At 38.4% G+C, this 16,631-nt stretch overlaps 2 long non-coding RNA genes across 2 annotated transcripts; both read left to right on the top strand.

Annotated features, from left to right (window-relative positions):
• Positions 1-5,113: 5,113 nt before the first annotated feature.
• On the top strand, positions 5,114-5,665 carry LOC110722367. Its single transcript, XR_002511574.1, has 3 exons — positions 5,114-5,155; positions 5,245-5,506; positions 5,592-5,665. It is a non-coding gene; the product is annotated as an uncharacterized LOC110722367 (long non-coding RNA).
• A 650-nt stretch (positions 5,666-6,315) lies between these two features.
• LOC110722366 lies at positions 6,316-6,804 on the top strand. Its single transcript, XR_002511573.1, has 3 exons — positions 6,316-6,346; positions 6,441-6,512; positions 6,689-6,804. It is a non-coding gene; the product is annotated as an uncharacterized LOC110722366 (long non-coding RNA).
• The last annotated feature ends 9,827 nt before the right edge of the window (positions 6,805-16,631 follow it).

Genomic DNA, 16,631 nt, shown 5'->3' with positions numbered 1-16,631 from the left:
CTCTTTAAGTAAACTAGATATCTTAAAAAGTATAATCAACCGCTTGTTGTTGAGGATTGTTTTGTTGGAAGAGAACCTTGTGAACTTAGTGATGAAATGATTACTTTCAAGTTTCAACTAAACTACCAAGAATTCTAAAAAAAATCCCAATTTACATATTTATGTCAATAAATATTCTTATTGGTTAGAATGAACCATATAGGGGGGCATAGTTTCACATTTGATTGCTAACTTTAGAGAATCTCTCGTTCTCTTTAATCATATGCCCCTATTTGTATTTATTATCCATTTCTCATACATACTTACTAATAACTTTTAGTTTGTTTCTTCTTTTTATAGGTTCATATGTGAATGAAGTTCAAGTGTAGTTTGAAGACTACACATTAATTTAGCTCAACTGGGAAGTTAGAAAGAATACATCTATTGTGTTGGTATGAATTATAAACTTTTCTAAGCTATAAATATTTGTTTCTCTCTATTATTATTTTAATAAACGTTTTTTCATGCTAGCTATTAGATTTGTGTATATATAATGACAAACTAAATACAACATTAAATATATGAAATGTTTGCATCATCATATGCCTAGATACCCGTTCAAGGCTTTCTCATTAAGAGAAAGTCTTGAATAGTCCCCGGTTGGGACTGTTCTTGAACGTTTACTCTCACTTAGGTGGTGAATGTATGTCTATTTTTTTCGATTTTAAGGAAAATCTTGGCTTACCATTTCCTCGAACACCATGTTCTTTGGGTACATATGTGGGTAACTTATTACCTACATCGTGTACTTGGAGAACTGGGGGGAAATGCTGCCGGATTTTCCTTAAAATTGGAAATTTGACATACATTCACTAGTGAGAGTAAACGTTCAAGGATGGGTTAGGTTGGAGTGATAAGGACCCTTTGGAAGCATATATGCATTTTTGTATCTATATGAATGTTATATGCATGTTGTGTGTTTGAATTTGATTTACATATATAATAGATGGTAGCAATTACACATGATTCATAATAAGTTGCCATGCTTAGAGACAATTTACGTAATGGAGAAGGATCGTGGCTGGATGTATGGTAGACGTGATACATTGGAATTCTTTAATGGGGTTCAAGAGTTTTGCGAGAGGGCTTCATCTTACAAGCGCATAATGGGTTTCGATTGCCTCTATTGTCCTTGTGTTGATTGTAATAATGTGAAGGTGGTCAATAGTGTTGCTATCATTAGAGATCATGTAGTTTGTCGTGGGTTTAGGCTTAAATACCATGTGTGGATTTGGCACGGTGAAGAAGGAGAATACAGTGGGGATGTTATTGGGAATGATGTGCATGATGATAGAAGCAATGACATTTGTGTGGATGAGGAGTACAAGAATAATGATGAACATATTGTTGATCATGATGCTGAGGATGGATTTGAGGATGATCATGTGGATGAGGTCGAGGATGAAGGGGTGGATGAGATGATGCGTGGTTTTGAAGGGGACGTGTTTGAGTCATTATCGGAGGCTTCTAAAAAGCCTTTGTATCCTGGGTGCAAAAAATACTCTAAACTATCCGCCGTGCTAACACTTTTTAACATTAAGTCGAAGCATGGGTGGACGGACAGTAGTTTTACTTCTTTGTTGAGCGTGTTAAGTGAGATGTTGCCCGAAGGGAATGAAATTCCTAAGTCTTACTATTACGCTAAGAAGCTCATGTGTCCATTTGGTTTGGAGTATAAGAAGATACATGCATGTCCTAATGATTGTATTCTTTATCGAAATGAATATGAAAAATTGGAGGAGTGTCCACGATGTAAGAAGTCGCACTACAAGCGCATGAGTTGCAATGTTGGTAAGCAGAGACCGCCTGCTAAGGTGTTGTGGTATCTTCCCATTATTCCAAGGTTTAAGCGTCTATTCTCAACACCAACAGACGCTAAAAACTTGAGGTGGCATGCAGAGGGAAGAAAGAAAAACAGAATGCTGAAGCACCCAGCCGACTCCCCGCAATGGAAGAACCTTGATATGAAGTTTGGGGAATTTGGTGATGAAGTCGGAAATTTAAGGCTTGGTTTGTGCACGGACGGGATGAATCCATTTGGCACTCTTAGTACCCAGCACAGCACATGGCCGGTACTTTTAGTGATCTACAATTTGCCTCCTTGGTTGTGCATGAAACGGAAATATGTAATGCTTTCACTCTTGATATCGGGACCAAGGCAACCTGGAAACGACATAGATGTCTATCTTGCGCCCCTTGTTGATGATTTGAGAAAGATGTGGGACGAAGGGGTTTCTGTTTTTTTATGCTCATAAGAATGAGATGTTCACATTGCGTGCAGCTCTTATGTGGACCGTTAATGATTTTCCTGCGTATGGCAACTTGTCCGGGTATAAGAACAAAGGGAAAAAAGCATGCCCCATTTGTATTGATGATACGCCAAGCAGGCGCCTTGATCATTCTCACAAAGAGGTGTACTTGCGCACCCGAAGGTTGCTCAGGCGCGATCACCCGTACCGTAGGCAGAAAAAGGCTTTTGATGGGACAGTGGAAGAGGGGACTGCTCCTAGGCCGTTGACTGGTGAGGAGGTTTACGCTCGAGTAAAGGGTGTACGAACAGTGTTTGGGAAATCAGAAAAAGCGGCGGAGTCAACTTCTCTCTTTAAAAAAGAATCAATCTTTTGGTTGCTCCCGTACTGGAAAGAACATGATGTTAGGCACTGTCTTGATGTAATGCATATAGAGAAAAATGTGTGTGATGCTCTTGTGGGAACCCTGATGAATGTTCAAAACAAGACAAAGGACGGAAAGGGTGCACGGGACGATTTGAAAAAGATGGGGGTTCGTCCAGAATTGTGGGTTCAGCAAAGGGTTAGTAAGGGAAAGGAACAGGAAAAGGAAAAGGAATTGAGTTCGAAAACAGGAAAGGGGAAGAGCAAGGGAAAGGGAAAGGCCATGGATGCGTCGAAGAAGAAAAATGAGGGAAAAGCCAAGTCAGGCAAGGCCTATTTACCTCCAGCTTGCTACACATTGTGAAGGGTAGAAAAACGGATGTTTTGTGCATGTCTGTATGGCATTAAGGTTCCATCAGGGTACGCATCTAACATGAAAAGATTTGTATCCTTAAATGGAGAATTGAAGCTGACAAGTATGAAATCCCATGATTGTCATGTTCTGATGCAAGTTTTCCTACCAATTGCAATACGTAGTATTTTACCAAAGCACGTGCGGGAAGCTATTACAAGCCTCTGTTCATTTTTCAATACAATATGCAGCAAAGTGCTTGATCCTTGTACACTTGAGGCTTTACAGGCCGATGTGGTTGTGACTTTGTGCAAATTTGAGATGTACTTCCCACCCTCGTTTTTCGACATAATGGTGCATTTTATTCTTCATTTGGTGCATAAGATTAAGTTATGCGGTCCAGTGTTCATGCGGTGGTGCTATCCTTTTGAAAGACACATGGGTACATTGCAAGATAAAGTCAGGAATCGGGCTCACCCGGAAGGAAGTATGATTCAAGGGACCGTGGCTGAGGAGGTCGGTAATTTTGTGGCTGACTATATAGCCGTCGCTAAACCTATTGGTATTCTTACTTCTCGACACGAAGGGAGACTTGATGGTCATGGCACAATCGGGTCGAAACGAATGTCACCTGATCGAGATAAGTTCTTCCAAGCGCACCTATATGTGTTGCACCATGTTGCAGATGTTCACCCATATTTAGACGAGCACATGGCTAGTTTGCGTGATGAATTTCCATCGAAAGGTGAACGGGCACAGGCATAATAAGAAGTTTGTGAGTTGGTTTCGTGATCGAGTGATGGGTGGAAAGTACGAGAGTGTCACAGATACAGTAAGGTGGCTTGCTTATGGTCCTAGGGATGACGTTCGCTCATTTGAGGGATAAGACATAAATGGGTACACATTTTGGACTGAGCGTCAGGATTTGAAATCATCCTCAACCCAAAACAGTGGTGTAACGCTTGTGGCATCGTCAAGGGAGTTTGCAAGTGCTAAGGATAAATCACCTGTTGATGCAGAGTTGTCATACTACGGTCGAATTCAAGAAATATGGGAGCTTGATTATTGTCACTTCACGATTTCTCTTTTCCGGTGTAAATGGTTTGATAATATCAGGCGTAATGTCAAACACGATGACTTTACCCTTGTAGATCTTGGCCACCTGAATGAAAGTGCTGAACCATTCATCCTTGCATCTCAAGCCAAGCAAGTGTTTTACGTAAGTGACCCAGCCGACTCAAAATGGTGTATTGTGCTAGCCGGCAAAAGAAGAATCCTTGGCGTTGGAGATGTCGAGGATGAGGAAGAATATGATGCGTTTGATGACTCGGCACCTTTCGTTGTTCCTAGACCTGTTGTACCAAATGAGATAGACGACCAAGCCAATTACATGCGATCAGACCACGACGAAGGAATATTAGATTGAGGTACTATTTTTTGTTAGTTTGAAATTGTGGGCGTCGAAAGTATTATTAAATCACATTTTAGGTGAAAATGAATGAAATTGCTAACTTACTTGCCTATATTTCTTAATTTCTTTTAAATAAATGAAGTAACTTAGTTCCCCATTTTCTATATTAATTTGTATTATAATTCAGCAATTTATATTTGATTATAAGTTTATAGTACCAATTTATTTATATGACAACTAATAACGTGTTTTGTTTGTAATGACAGGTTTTTACATCTCATGGCGAACGATCAGTACCGTATTGTAGTCGAGGATGTACCAGACGACGATGATGATTCATCTGAGGATGGGGACGAGATGTATGATGTGAACAAGGAGCCTGATTTGGGTGAGGCAGAAGATCAGGCTCAAGATGTTTTGGATCGTATGCTTGATGAGTTTGAAATTGCAGCTGAACAAGCGCCTCCTATCGAGAATTCAATGTCTGAGTCGTTCGGCGAGGATCAAAGTGGAGGGGGGGTGAAGGGACCAGCGCAGAAAAATCTGAGGGGTCTAACTACAAGTTTCAAGAAACATGTCGGTCCAATGGTCTTGGAGTATGACAGGGTAGGACAACTTACAGGCAAATGGCGTTGTCAGTATGCAGTACAAGTTGGGATTTGTGCGCGCAAAATTCCCATTACTCTTCGTTTGAGCAAAGTACCTACAGGCTTGATTGACACATTTTGGAATGATACTAGGGTAAGTGTTTTTTTTGCACATTTACAAATTCCTTCATTTTATTGTTATTAAATGGGAAAACTAATAATGACTGTTATTTGTACTTGCAGAGTCTATTTAACATTCCAAGTGAGTACGCCAAGCGAAGGGTGTTTGAATCCTTACTTGCGGCAAGATTCAGAGGCTTCAAGACCACCTTAGTTCGTCGGTTTATCACAAAGAAGCTTGTGAGAAAACCAAAGAACAAGAAAGAAGGTGGCATGGATGAAGAAGTCATCGATGAAGAGAAACTCCCATGGCAAATATGGCCTAGTGTATCAAAGGAAGATTGGGATGCTTTCGTTCTTCAAAAAAGCAAAAAAAGAAGCAATTGTAAGTTCAAGTAACTCTCATGACAATTGTAAAATATATTTAATATATGTTGGTAGTTTTGAAACTAATATGTCTAATTATGTAGGAAATAAGAGAGCAGAATTCCAAGAATGCATTGCAGAAGCAATACTACCATCGAATGGGGTGTATGACGTATGATGAATGTAGGGAGACGTGGGTAAGTGAGGGAGTATACCCCACTTCGCTACTAGGGTCCTCCACTGTGCCCTCTGACTCCACGACCAGTACTTTGGTGAGTCGTGCTGGAGATTTCTTCTGTTCTTTGCATTCTCGTGACAAGAAAACCGGAAAATGGTCCATCAAGGCTCCGGAAACAAAAGAAATGGCAGATAAACTTGTAAGCAACTATGAATTGTGAACTGCATGAATCTGTTGTACATATATCACTTTACATAAACACTAACTTGATGTTGCCTTTTTGCTTTTGCTACAGCTTGAGTACACTAGAGAGCTTGTTGAAGGCAAGCTCATCCCAACAGTGGAGAAGGACCCTTTCACCTTGGCTTTGGGAAAGCCCTACCATCCAGGACGCGTTTTGGGTGCGGGGGGGGGGGGGGGAGCTTGCTAGGATGGGAGAAGGTGATGGGTCCTGAATATACCAAATCAGGAAGATCTCGGGCAAGTGTGAACTCACCGGTCAACTTGGATGCTACGGTGGCATCAATTAAGGAACAAGTGTGCAACGAGATGCGAGAAGAGTTCAATGCATGGGCAAAGCAAGTGAACTTTCCGAGCTTGCCTTTCTCCTCGACTACACCGGTCGACTCTTGTAGTTATCCACGAAAACAAGGAGAAGATGAGATACATGCAGACGAGGAGGTACATGATTAAGTGGTTTCTAATCTATAAGTATTTTGACTTGCTTAGTTAAGTGGGTTCTAATTAGGTCCATACTATCAATACACTATTGCAGGTTGGTAATCCTGCACATGCGTACTTGAGGGAGCTTGAAAATCCAACACCTCATGACTTTCCGGTTCTACAGGTGAGTTGTGTATTTATTTCTTTGGATGGTGATATTGGTTCATTGATTCAGCTGTGAATTTGTGAAGTTTGTTCTGTTGTGCGGTTTTTGCGTTGTTTTGTGTTGTATGTTGTTGCGGTTGAGTTGCTAATGATGTGTTGCTATTGAACTGCTATTGATCTTCCTAATTGGTGTAGGAAGAGACCCGTTGTGAACTTCTTCACCCGGGCGATTCATACAGTGGAGCCTTGAACTTGGTTGCGTATGGAAGTGCTCAACCGGCCGAACAAGGTACGGTCCATTTGCGACCGCTTCGGCCAGAGCACTATTCGGTTGGGATCAATTCTGTGGTGGCTGGGTTCGAGGACATCCTAATACCTGTGCCCGTAGAGGAAGATGAGTTCACTACACTTTGGGCAGCCAAAGGTAGTTTTGTGCAATGGCCATGTGCTTGGATACGGTTTACGACCCAGGTAATTTACATTTAGAGTTCACGCTTTACTCTATACCCGATTTTAATCCCAAGAGTTTGTAGAAATTCTTTTTTAACCATTTGTGTGCTGTAATTTGTCTTATTAGTCATCGAGGAAAAGCCAAACTTCAAAGAAGAGGGTGGAGGGGCAAACGAGCATTGATCGATCGATGTCAAAGAAGAGGAGTGAACATGGGTCGATGAGTGGAAAAGCGCCGAACAAGAGCTCTTCGCGAGGTTCAGCTATGCAAGCTACTCCACTAGTTGAAGACACGGTGCTTTAATCGCTCTCTAAGGAGTTAACTTATCTGCACAACCGTGTTTGTGTGTTGCCTAGTGATAGCCCTGTTGAAGTTCCACTACCTAAGGAAATGTTCCACTACGATGATGATGCAACCGCATGGCTATTCAAAGAAGATGGGAAGGAATTTCTAAGTGGTGTAATGCTTAACATTTCCCTTCTTCAAATATGCATGAGGTAATTCAACTAGTACTCTATTTATCCTATTCTATTTAGTGGTGATTGTCGTTTGGTTTTCGATTAACATTCTATTATCATGCATGCAGAGCACTCCAGAAGCAAATATGGGAGCTTGAATCTCCGTGTCAAATTGGGTGGTTATGCCCTGAGCAGATGTCCACTGCTAGAATCTTAGGCAACTCCGCTGATGTGTTGTACTATGCTGAACGGGCTATCAAGGAATCAGTGACTGCGAGAGACAAGTTTATATTCGTCCCATATTATGAGGAGTACGTCTGATTATGATTGTCAAATTCATTTGTTTTGTGTGTTTATATGCTGTACTAGTCTAAATATTGATTGGTTTGTCTCGTGTGTAGTTCTCATTGGACCCTACTGGTGATTTGTGTTTCCAGTAACACAATCTTCTTCTTTAATTCTGCTCGTTTACCTCAACCAAGAAAGCGCCTCGTGAGGTCCATACTGCAAAAGTAAATATCTTGTTTGTTTCAATTCTTGTTATTGATTATCATAACCTAACTCATATGTATTAATTATACTAATCAAATTTGAACTTCTTTTCTATGTAGTGTTATGAAGAAGATAAATCCTCGAGCTCCTCGAGGTCCTACATGGAAAGCACCCAAGGTAATGCCACATAATGTTGTGATATTCTTAATATATAATGCGTAAGATGTGGCTAATTTGCTATGCATTGTGATTCATGTGCCATTTTGTTCCTCTTGCTAGTGCGCATAACAAGAAAACGGAGTTGATTGTGGCCTATACGTGATGAGATTCATGTATGACATAGTGATGAGTCATTGTACAGACACACAACAACTTGAAGAGGTATGCCATCTTGGTTGAAATTGCGTTCCGAAACGCCTTACTTGCTCGTTTCTTGTAATTTCAAGCCTTAGTCACCAATAACTAAGTGATATTGACATGTTATGACTATTTATGAGTTCATTAGAAAAGAAATGTAGGAAATAGGCATCCTTGTAGTGAAAATGGCCTTACTCGGGCCATTTTGGTTGAAAATGCGTTCTAAAACCCTTTAATTGATATTTTCTTTTAATTTCTAGCATTGGCCACCTATAAATAAGTGATAAAGACATGTTATGACTATTTATGAGGTCACTTGACAAGAATTGTAGGAAATAGGCATCCTTGTAGTGAAAGTGGCCTTACTCGGGCCATTTTGGTTGAAAATGCGTTCTAAAACCCTTTAATTGCTATTTTCTTTTATTTTAAAGCCTTGGCCACCTATAAATAAGTAATAAAGACATGTTATGACTATTTATGAGGTCACTAGACAAGAATTGTAGGAAATAGGCATCCTTGTAGTGAAAATGGCCTTACTCGGGCCATTTTGGTTGAAAATGCGTTATTAAACCCTTTAATTGCTGTTTTATTTTAGTTTCAAGTCTTGGCCACCTATATATAAGTGATATTGGTATGTTATGACTATTTATGAGGTCACTTGACAAGAATTGTAGGAAATAGGCATCCTTGTAGTGAAAATGGCCTTACTCGAGCCATTTTGGTTGAAAATGCGTTCTAAAACCCTTTAATTGTTGTTTTATTTTAATTTCAAGCCTTGGCCACCTATAAATAAGTGATAAAGACATGTTATGACTATTTATGAGTTCATTAGAAAAGAAATGTAGGAAATAGGCATCCTTGTAGTGAAAATGGCCTTACTCGGGCCATTTTGGTTGAAAATGCGTTCTAAAACCCTTTAATTGCTATTTTCTTTCAATTTCAAGCCTTGGCCACCTATAAATAAGTGATAAAGACATTTTATGACTATTTATGAGGTCACTTGACAAGAATTGTAGGAAATAGGCATCCTTGTAGTGAAAATAGCCTTACTCGGGCCATTTTGGTTGAAAATGCGTTCTAAAACCCTTTAATTGCTATTTTATTTTAATTTCAAGCCTTGGCCACCTATAAATAAGTGATAAAGACATGTTATGACTATTTATAAGGTCCCTTGACAAGAATTGTAGGAAATAGGCATCCTTGTAGTGAAAATGGCCTTACTCGGGCCATTTTGGTTGAAAATGCGTTATAAACCCTTTAATTGTTGTTTTCTTTTAGTTTCAAGGCTTGGACACCTATATATAAGTGATATTGGTATGTTATGACTATTTTTGAGGTCACTTGACAAGAATTGTAGGAAATAGGCATCCTTGTAGTGAAAATGGCCTTACTCGGGCCATTTTGGTTGAAAATGCGTTCTAAAACCCTTTAATTGTTGTTTTCTTTTAGCTTCAAGCCTTGGACACCTATATATAAATGATATTGGTATGTTATGACTATTTATGTGGTCACTTGACAAGAATTGTAGGAAATATGCATCCTTGTAGTGAAAATGGCCTTACTCGGGCCATTTTGGTTAAAAATGCGTTCTACAACCCCTTAATTGCTGTTTTCTTTTAATTTCAAGCCTTGGCCACCAATAACTAAGTGATATTGACATGTTATGACTATTTATGAGTTCACTAGACAAGAATTGTAGGAAATAGGCATCCTTGTAGTGAAAATGGCCTTACTCGGGCCATTTTGGTTGAAAATGCGTTCTACAACCCCTTAATTGTTGTTTTCTTTTAATTTCAAGCCTTGGCCACCTATAACTAAGTGATATTGACATGTTATGACTATTTATGAGTTTACTCCTACTAACTTACGTTTTGTGTATGTATTCCAAGTTTTGCAATGGACAAACGGGAAATCCGTTCACAAGCGAGGAACTCAATGTAATTCGAGACATGTTATCGGCCTACATCACATTTAATTTGTAAATATCATTTATTTTTGTTTTAACAAGCTTAGTGTACTACATTATTACTAACTAATTTTGTTTGTTTGTAGTTATGACACAATTTTGTAATTAATATAATATTTTGGGATTGTTATCTATATTTATGTCCTTGTTATTATTTTCAATTGTTGTTATTTTTAATATATTAATAATACTAATTATTATTAATATTATATTAAGAATAATTATTATTATTATTAAAATTAATAATAATAATAACTATTATTATTAAGAAAATTAATAATAATAATAGTTATTATTATTATTAATTATCGGTATTATGTGCAGGATCTTATGCGTATTATGTGCAGGTATTAGTATAAATATTAATATATATTATTTCCAGAAAAAAAAAAAAAAAAAAAAACCAAGTCAATGGCACCGGTTCATTCTTAAAACCGGTGCCAACTACATTGAAATTATTAAAAAAAAACTGGCGCCATTATAGTTGGCACCGGTTAACCGGTGCTAAATCAAGGTAGTTGGCACCGGTTAACCGGTGCCAACCTAATGGCGCCATTTTTTTTAATCAATATCTAGGTAGTTGGCACCGGTTAACCGGTGCCAAAGGGCTTTAGTTGGCACCGGTTTTGAACCGGTGCCAAATTTTTTAGGATTTGGCATCCCTCAAATCCCCAACGGTTCAAAACCGGTGCCGTAGGGGGGGTTTGAACCGGTGCCAAATTTTTATTTTCGTCTAGTGCATTCTCCTAAATATTATTTCTTACACAAATTAACTTTATAAAAACAGAAAAATCTTTAAATTATAAACAGAAAATTATTTTATAAAATGATAATTAATTCATGCACATATAGGGTAGTTTAATTAAGTTGTTGTGTTTATTTGATAGCCTTATATTAATTAAGGTTATAATTATGTGTAGGGTGTTCGTGATTTAGAGAAGTAGTTGTGAATCGCTCGTGATTGATCAAGGTACGTTATGTGGTTTGATACCTTCGAAATTTGATTATGAAACTACATTTTATGATCGTATGAAATTATAATTTATTCCGTATGAAATTATATTTATGAAACTATAAATTATGTTCCGTATGAAACTATGATTTATTATGAAACTATAAATTATTATGTTCTGTATCAAACCATATTTTATTACATTCCGTATGAAATCATGTTTTATGTTCCGTATGAATTTATGATATTATGTTCCGTATTAAATTATGAAATTATGCCGGATTGAATTGAATGATTTGGATTTAAATTAAAAGAGACCTTAAATTGTGATTGGAAGTTATTAGAAATGATTTGCAAGTTGTTGATGGATTTTTAAAGAATAGTTTTTAAAACAAATCAATCGATATGTTGAATCCCACTTAGGGAATGGATTAGAGAAGACTATGGACTTTGCATGACCTAGTCTTTCCTCAAGTTTGGCTTTTGATTATAAAGTAAACCACTTGGGGGGTGTGCACACTTAGTGAGGAATTGGTTTGTTATGAATCGATTGAGTTTTACTTGAATTAAAAGAAATGGATTGAAAAAGTTCTATTTGAATACGGCATTGGTATTTCTTTTATTAATTAAACGTAAATGATTTAAATTACGTTTTACTTATCTTACACATGACTTACTTAGCATACTTTGCTAATACGTGCTTTTGTTTTGGCTTTGCCCTGTTTATCATTTATGGTAAATAGGTGAATTTTTCAGGTGGAAATTGATTGATGCATACGGGAGTCCACGGGAATTTCACCTAGCTAGGAAAAGTTTGAGTCATTTTTGTGTCACGAATTATGAACGAATTTTTATTATGGTTATTTAATAAAGAATAAAGTTTTCCGCTGCAAAAGTATTTTGTATAAGCCTTGCGTTATACGCGGCGGTAATACGCCCAAGCCTATCTCTACGGTATTTATACGTATTTTTCTACAATTTACGTAGAGAGAGATTTGGTGGTGTTACAAAGTGGTATCAGTTTGTCGGGTCTTAAAACAAGATTAAAAGTGGAATAAATAAATTGGATGGGTAGACTTAAGTTGTATAGAGTTTCGCATTTATATATATATATATATATATATATATATATATATATATATATATATATATATATATATATATATATATATATATATATATATATATATATAAAATAAAAAAAATAAAAAAAAATAAAAAAAAAAAAAAACTATTTTCATAAAAACTATTTTCTTCTTTGGAAAGATGATTGAGAAAAGGATGCTCGGGTTCTCATAACGAGGCCTATAATGGGTACGCCTCTCTGTCTAGGCAAGGCTCTCCCCGACACTATGGGTAACTTACCTGGGAGACGCGGGCTCGACCATCCTATATCATGAGTCAAGTACATTATTAATTTCAAAAGAAAATGAATTGAAATTTTTTTTTAGTTTCAAAGACTATGTGTGCATGTAAGATAAGTATATTATGAATTTTTGAAGAAGTCCATGGACATGATCTTTGAGTATATATGTGGCCCATATATGTTAAACTTATATGTTTGTGAACATTGGTATGTTTATATGGATACTTATTGAATTATTGTTTCCTAAACAGATGTTGGATGATATTAGGAAGAAGTACTTTAACATTCACTACTTGAAAACTGATGCAATCAGTGTTAGCGACTTTGTGACTGGAATAACAGTATTAGCTCTACACTGCTATGAGAAGTATAATCTTGAAGTCTTCACCCAACCCCCTTGGCTAGTTCTTTTGGCATTAGCCCACTTACCCAAGCTTAAGAAGTACTACACTCTATTTGAGAAGTATGGGGATGTGATTAAGGAGGATGGGCTTTGGAATGAGAGGCATCACCATGAAGAGAAATGGCTAGCCACCTTGACCCATTTTAAGAATGACTTACACTATTTGGAGCGTAACTATGAACCTAAGAGGAAGTCCGTCAAGCCACCTAAACTTACCCCTCACCACACATTAAGAGAGGTTGACCAACTCCGCTATCTAAATGCTCAACTTCCTTTCTCTTACCCAAAGTATGAAGGAGACTTTGACTCCTCTGATGATGAATCCATTCCACCACTTGGACGGCGTAAGAACTACCCTCATCCTTCCCACTTTTCTCAGTACAATGTACCTATACCACGTGAACATCCAAAACCTCAAACAAAAGCCCGAATTCTAAAAAGGCCTAGAGTCCATGACTTCTCATCATCTTCTAGCTCCAACTCTTCACCTCCTCCACAACCCAACAACCCAAACCCTCAAGGAAACCCAAATCCAAAGTTAGGCCAAACCCCAAACTACAGTGACTATGTACCAACCTACTTGAAGGAGCCCAATAGTAACAAGAAGACTAACAATGAAGATCAAGAGTTCGACCCAGTAGAAGAGGAGGGATCAAATAAATGATTTATGTTATGATTGTTTCAATAAATTATATGCATAATAAAGTGTACTTGAATATTAATTAATAATAATAAAGTATTTGCTTGATTTCTTCTATGTTTATGTGTATGAATAAATTTTAATTTCTTTTTTCTTTCTTCTTTCTCTCGAATGTGAACATCAGGAAAATATGTCTTTAAAGTTAAAGAATAAGAAAGCTGGTTCCAATATGGGCAAGGTCCTTAAGAAACTAACCGATCTTGCTGAAAACATTACCCAAGTAGCAAACCAAGTGAAGGGTTCAGGAAAGGGGGATACTTTCGGTGAAGTCTTTAAGGGTGTAGCTGCAACCAAACCACCCTTTTTCTTAGGAAAAGAGGACCCAGCTAGCCTTGAAAACTGGATCCGAGAATTTGATAAGTTGTTTGATGCAATCAACTGTCCAGACAATATGAAGGTTAGTAATGCTATATACTACTTAAAAGAAGAAGTTGACTTATGGTGGACCCAAAAGAAAGAAGAATTGATGGTAGACCCTAATTTTGGCTGGGAGGATTTCAAGGTAGCTTTGAGGAAAAAGTTTTATCCTGATCATTTGAGGAAATAGAAATGTTTGGAGTTCACTAACTTAAGGATGGAAACTATGACTGTGAGTGAGTACTATTCTAAGTTCTTAGAGTTGATGAGGTTTTCACCGAAAGTAGTACCAACAGAGGCTATCAAAGCACAAAGATTCGAGCAGGGGTTAACTTGGAATCTGCAAGGAAAACTGGGTGGGGCAACCTTTGAGAGTCTAGATGAGATGTATGGCCGAGCCGCCCATTTGTATGGAATCAAGGGAAGAGAGCTAGGGAGCATGTCAGGGGAGAAAAGAAAGTCCAATGATCAACCCCAAGGGAGCGATAAGAGGCCCAAGAACCATGCAAGTTTTGGGAATGGGAACCATGGGGATAAGAGGGACTTTAAGGGGAATTTTCGGAGAATTTCAAACCATGGTGGTGAGAATAGAGAGAACAAGGAGAGAAATAAGAGAAGTTACTTCTGTAAGAGATGTGAGAAGGACTACCCGGGGAAGGACTGTGCAGGCAATAAAGTGACATGCCGATACTGCCAAAAATTGGGACACTGAGAGTACGAGTGTTTCAAGAAGGAAGCAGATTTGAAGAATGGAAAGGTTCAGGATGGACGGAATCCCCCAAAACCCCCACAAACTAGCGGACCTGCCCTGAACACTGGAATCAGCAATGGTGGAAACACTTCTAAAGGACGGATTTTCGTAATGAATAGCCGTGAAGCTGAGACTTCCAATAATGTGGTAATTGGCACTTTTCTTATACGTTCTTTATCTGTGAAAGTTTTATTTGATTCGGGTGCATCGCACTCTTTTATTTTTAAGACAGTAATAGAAAGTCTCTAGCTAGAAAGTCCAGAGTCAGTCTCCTTGGATGTAGCTATTCCAACGGGGGAAGTTAGGGAGTGTTCTAGACTTTTTAGGAATGTACCCCTAACTATTTCTGAAGTAGAGTTTCCATCGGACCTAATTGAGTTTGATCTCAAAGACCTCGATGTGATTGTGGGAATGGACTGGTTGGGGAAGTACAAAGCCCAGATAGATTGTTTAGCACAAAAGGTCACGCTCTATGGCCCAGCAAAGACCAGAGTGACTTATAGGAAGGAAGGGAAAAGTCAAGGAATAAGGATTATTTCGGCTTTACAACTTCAGAAGTGCCTCAAGAAAGGGTATCCGTTATTCATGTGTAGCCTCCAAGAGATAAGGGGTGAAGAAGGGAAGAATGATACAAAGTTACCTGTTGTGGAAGAATTTCCCGATGTATTTCCCGATAAAATACCAGGCATGCCACCAGAAAGAGATGTGGAATTCACGATTGACTTGGTTACTGGAACTGGACCTATTTCCAAGGCTCCATACAGAATGGCCCCAGCTGAAATGAAAGAGCTAAAGGCCCAATTGGAAGATTTTGTTGAAAAGGGATACATTAGACCCAGTTCCTCACCCTGGGGAGCTCCAGTATTGTTTGTGAAGAAAAAGGATGGGAGTTTACAGTTATATATTGATTACCGTGAGTTGAATAATGTCATCGTGAAGAACAAATACCCATTACCCCGGATCGATGATTTGTTTGACCAGTTAAAGGGAGCAGGAACATTCTCGAAAATAGATTTGAGGTCGGGTTAACACCAGTTAAGGATTGCAGAGCAAGATATTCCTAAGACGGCCTTCAGGACCCGTTATGGCCATTATGAGTTCACAGTAATGCCGTTTGGGTTGACAAACACGCCGGCAGTGTTCATGGATCTGATGCATCGAATCTTCCGACCCTATTTGGAAAAGTTTGTAGTGGTATTTATTGATGACATTCTGGTTTACTCAAGTAGTAAGGAGGACCATGAGGACCATTTGAGAAAAGTGTTACAATTGTTAAGGGAGCACCAGTTATATGCCAAACTCTCTAAGTGCGAGTTCTGGTTAGAGGAAGTTGCCTTTTTGGGGCATGTAATCTCTAAGGAAGGAGTCTCGGTTGACCCAGCTAAGGTCCAAGCTGTACAGGAGTGGCCAACCCCAAAGAATGTGTCAGAGGTGAGGAGTTTCCTGGGATTGGCCGAGTATTATCGGAGGTTTATAAAGAACTTTTCGAAAATAGCAAGACCGATGACCAACTTGATGAAAAAGGAATGTAAGTTCATTTGGTCTCCTGAGTGTGAAGAGGCATTTCAAACCCTAAAAGAAAAATTGACAACAGCCCCTGTGTTAGCATTACCTGATGAAAGCAAGGAGTATGAAGTGTACAGCGATGCATCAAAGTTTGGGTTAGGATGTGTTTTGATGCAAGCTAGAAGAGTTATTGCTTATGCCTCAAGACAGCTGAAGACATATGAGCAGAATTACCCAACGCATGACTTGGAACTTGACACCATAGTGTTCTCTTTGAAGATTTGGAGGCATTACTTGTATGGAGTGACTTGTAAAATTTTCACCGATCACGAGAGCCTAAAATATATCTTCACCCAAAAGGAATTGAACAATAGACAGA

This window comes from Chenopodium quinoa, unplaced genomic scaffold (assembly GCF_001683475.1).
Source record: "Chenopodium quinoa cultivar QQ74 unplaced genomic scaffold, ASM168347v1, whole genome shotgun sequence".
NCBI classification, from domain to species: domain Eukaryota; kingdom Viridiplantae; phylum Streptophyta; class Magnoliopsida; order Caryophyllales; family Amaranthaceae; genus Chenopodium; species Chenopodium quinoa.
This window is presented reverse-complemented; position numbering and strand designations above follow the sequence as displayed.